The sequence below is a fragment of the Macaca fascicularis genome, chromosome 9 (assembly GCF_037993035.2).
Source record: "Macaca fascicularis isolate 582-1 chromosome 9, T2T-MFA8v1.1".
Lineage (NCBI taxonomy): Eukaryota > Metazoa > Chordata > Mammalia > Primates > Cercopithecidae > Macaca > Macaca fascicularis.
Genome location: NC_088383.1, coordinates 29,362,695 through 29,367,309, shown reverse-complemented (window position 1 = coordinate 29,367,309; position 4,615 = coordinate 29,362,695). Strand labels below are relative to the sequence as shown.

At 47.4% G+C, this 4,615-nt stretch overlaps 1 non-coding gene across 1 annotated transcript; it reads right to left on the bottom strand.

Moving 5' to 3' along the window:
• Window positions 1-1,345: 1,345 nt before the first annotated feature.
• LOC123567049 (U6 spliceosomal RNA) lies at window positions 1,346-1,452 on the bottom strand. Its single transcript, XR_006689744.2, has one exon. It is a non-coding gene; the product is annotated as a U6 spliceosomal RNA (small nuclear RNA).
• Between the last annotated feature and the right edge of the window lie 3,163 nt (window positions 1,453-4,615).

The following is a 4,615-nucleotide window of genomic DNA, read 5'->3' as shown; positions in this document are numbered from 1 at the left end:
GAATACATGTAGAAAAGTACTTAGAGAAATTAGTTTAAGTATAAGATAAATGCTGATCCCCGGGTCCCTCTAAGTTTCTACTGACAATAGCAAAACAGCAGCCGCAGCGCCATTTCGGTTCAATCGAAGAGATATTAGCATCCGTTTTAGGCAGGGAGAACATCCAAAAAGATCGATACCGAAGGGAGGGCGAGGCTGGGAGAGCGATCGGGAGCCGAGAGCGAGTGAGCGAGAGAGGGCGAGGAGAAGGAACGGGAACCAGCGAGAGATCCCTCGGGGGAAATGCAAACGCTGGAGAGAGGCACCAATTATGATAATTGAAGGTAATGGTGCTGAGGCGCCAAGGAGCTCTGCGCTGTTTTACATCATCCAGCTCCAACCCAGACGCGCCCGAGCCCGCCCCTCCCCGGCCGAGCCCACGCCTTCCCGGGCTCTCTGGGGCCCCTGCCCCGGGCCGGCCGCGCGCAATTCGGGTGCCCCGCGCGTCCCAGCCGCTTTCTGCCTCCCCTACCGCCTCCTCTGTGCTGACTTATGGAGCGACCCCGACTTGTCGCAAAATAAAACGGGGGCACAGACACTTGTAGTCTGGACAGACTTCCCCCAGGCTAGAGTCTGTAGGGACTGGAGACATCCCTGTCCCGATCCTGGTACCAATGCGCCCCTGTTTGCGCTGTGGTTCTCAGTCTCGCTCCCACCGAAACCTCCTTCCCCCTTTCCCTTGTAACTTGGGAAATTTAAACCAGCGTCTTAAAAATAAGCTGCATGGGAGCCCGGGAGTTCGTGAACGTGGCGGACAGGATTGGAAAAGATTTTATTGTTGTTCAACTTCTGACCAAAATGGGATCTTTGAATCACTGAACTTTAAGGAGTCAGGAGAGATGAAACAGCAGTTTCCCCGACCTAGAGATTCAGAGAAGAGACCCAGGGACTTTAGGGGCTGGCCTCGGTATGAGTGAGGTGTGTTTTTCAAAGCTACCGGGTTTTGTTTGTTTGACTGATTTCCTTCCTTCCTTCCTTCCTTGTTTCCTTCCTTCCTCTCTTTCTTTCTTTCTTTTCTTTTCTTTCTTTCTTTCTTTTTCTTTCTTTCTTTCTTTCTTTTCTTTCTCTCTCTTTCTTTCTTTTCTTTCAATATGTTTCCCTTTATTTTGAAATTGAAACAGCAAAATGAAGTGGTTTGTAGCTGAAACAAACTTCACGGAAAGAAAACTGGAGTGTTCCCTCATCCATCAAAGAACAAACGCCAAGGTCTGCGCCAGCTGCCCCACCTCCCCCAGACAGAGCAATGAACAGATTAAAGGATGGGAGGAAGGATACAATCAAAATCGGGTGGTCATGGCTGGCAGATAAAAATATGAAACGCTTCACGACTTTGCGTGTCATTCTTGTGCAGGGGCCTTGCTAATCTTCTGTGTATCGTTCCAATTTTAGTATATGTGCTGCTGAAGCGAGCACCCTTTTGTTTTGTTTTGTTTTGAGACGGAGTCTCGCTCTGTGACCCAGGCTGGAGTGCAGCCGATCTCGGCTCACTGCAACCTCCGCCTCCCGGGTTCCCGCCATTCTCCTGCCTCAGCCTCCCGAGTAGCTGGGACTACAGGCACCCGCCACCACGCCCGGCTAATTTTTTGTATTTATAGTAGAGACGGGGTTTCACCGTGTTAGCCAGGATGATCTGGATCTCCTGACCTCGTGATCCGCCCACCTCGGCCTCCCAAAGTGCTGGGATTACAGGCGTGAGCCACCGAACCCGGCCTTTTTTTTTTTTTTTTTTTTTTTTTTTTTAATAGAGACAGGGTCTCCCTATTATGCCCCGCCTGGTCTCAAACTCCTGGCTTCAAGTGATCCTCCTGCCTAAGCCTCCCAAAGCCCTGGAATTACAGGCTTGAGCCACCATATCTGGCCAATTGATTGCTTGCTTGCTTTTTAAAAAAATTTTATTTTTGAGATGGTGCCTCACTGTGTTGCCCAGGATGGAGTGCAGTAGTGCAATCTCAGCTCACTGCAACCTCTGCCTGGGTTCAAGTGATTCTTCTGCCTCAGTCTCCTGAGAAGCAGGGATTACAGGCATAGGCCACCACACCCAGTTAAGTTTTGTATTTTTAGTAGAGACAGGTTTTTGCCGTGTTGGTCAGGCTGGTCTCAAACTCCCAACCTCAAATAGTCTGCCCGCCTGGCACTCCCAAAGTGCTGGAATTACAGGCATGAGCCACCTTGTCCGGCCCAACTGATTGTTTTCTGATTGTAAAAGTAATGGATCACTGTAGAAAACTTGGAAAATACAAAAAAGAATTATAAAAACGTCTGTGGCTGCGGCAGGTGGCAGGGAGTCTGTTTCTAGGCCAGTTCCTGAGGCAGAACCAGACACAAGGAAGCAGTGGTGAGGTGGGCTCCTGCACCTGGGGTCCAGCATTAGTTTGGGGCTCAGTCACTTACCAGTGTGTGACTTCGGGCAAACGTTGTTAAACCTCTCTAGACCTCATTTTGTCACCTGTAAAATATGACTAATAAAATGACCTCTAAGATTCCTTCTCAGCTCTGTGAAAGGCAGCCTCAGAAATAAACTCTGAGGCCAAAACAAGTGTCATTAGCTTCTCCAAATAAAGTGGAATTACTATTTTCGAGAAATGCTTTAAGAAAGCCCTTGAAAAGCAGATCTATGACTCCATCTGTCTTTCAGGAGCACTGTCTCTTAAAAACAGATGTGAATAATAATACAAATATTTAGTAGGTGCCAATACATGTTAAAAGTCCAGCTCAAGGTGATGACCATTCTGATCAGACCATTCTAGAACAGTCAACCCAGTGGAAAGTGTGGCATCTTTCAAAGTTCTGTGATGAAACACAGTGATCAAGTTGGTAAAAGCACTTAATATCACATTCAAACAGGGAATGTGAAGGAGGGACTTACACGATACGAAAGGAGACTTGCTTTGTGTAATTGCAGAGGTCACAACAAGGACTAGTGGGTGCCAGGGAAAAAGCTCCACATAGGTTTAAGATAAGGAAGAACTTCCAGGAATTAATTCTGTCTGAAGGCAGCACAGGCTGTGGTTCCCAAGCAACAGGAGAAGTCTAGCAAGGGACACATGGACTAATTGTTGAACCAAGTGACCATATAAAATCTCAGTGTCAAGATGTTGTCATAACAGCGACAACTTCTGGTTACCATTTCCTTTAATATTAGAGATGACAATGCTGTATGATTTTTCACAACTAGGGAAAATGCTGTGCACTGGATCTCATCTAAGGAGTAAGAACCTGAGTGTCAACTCGGACTTTCCTGAGCTGTTCCAGACCAAAGATGCCCAAATAGAGAAAAATGAGGGCAGGTGCGCAACTCACTTCAGAACAGGCTGAGCACCAGGGCTGGCTGCGACTGCTTAAGAGAAACAAAAAAAAGCATGGGATGGGGCCATCACATTCCTATGACCCAGCCCTCCCTAACCTAGCAGGCCTGCTCATGAGTGAGTAATTACGGGAAGGGCTGCAGAGGGCAGAGGGGCCACAGAAGACAGCTGTAAGCAGGATCTTTTTTTTTTTTTTTGAGATGGAGTTTCGCTCTTGTTGCCCAGGCTGGAGTGCAGTGGTGTAATCTCGGCTCACTGCAACCTCCAAATGCCTGGTTCAAGCAATTCTCCTGCCTCAGCCTCCCGAGTAGCTGGGATTACAGGCATGCACCATTATGCCCAGCTGATTTTTGTATTTTTGGTAGAGACGGGATTTCACCATGTTGGCCAGGATGGTCTTGATCTCCCGACCTCACGATCTACCCACCTTGGCCTCCCAAAGTGTTGGCATTACAGGCGTGAGCCACGGCACCCAGTCCATAAGCAGGATCTTGATTCACATTTAAGATCCATTTTAAACCAATAGGGAGTCTCCCAAACCTGTATTCTGTATGACTGAAAGGCACTTTCTATCTCCCTTTTCTGACCAGTCTCTGAACAATGCCTCATGTCCATTTTGTTTTGGTAAACAACTGGACAGATTTAACTTTTGGTGGGATTAAAGGTAAATCGTGTTTGGCAGGCTCTACCAACCTTCCTTGTAAGTCATTTCATATCATGGCCAGGCGCAGTGGCTCACACCTGTAATCCCAGCACTTTGGGAGGCCGAGGCAGGTGGATCACCTGAGATCAGGAGTTCAAGACCAGCCTGGCCAACATGGTGAAACCCTGTTTCTACTAAAAATACAAAAATTAACCGGGCATGGTGGTGGGCACCTATAATCCCAGCTACTCGAGAGACTGAGGCAGGAGAATTGCTTGAACCTGGGAGGCAGAGGTTCTAGTGAGGGGAGATCGTGCCACTGCTCTCAAGCCTGAGCAATAAGAGCGAATCTTCATCTAAAAAAAAAAAAAAAAGTCATTTCATATCATATTATAATTCCAGACAAAAAAGGCAGAGGAAAGAGGTGGGAGAGAGAGGAAGGAAAACCCAAGCAGATCTGATATCTTTCTTTAAGGAGCAGTCATAGTTTATTTTCCCAGCTTTTGCTAATACTGTTCCTTGGTAAGTACCTCTTGAGGTGTGCCTCCTGGAGGTGTACTGGACCCTCCAGTACCAGGAGCAGAATCACCATATCTCAGCCTCTTGGCTTTTCTTCTCTTGAAAATAC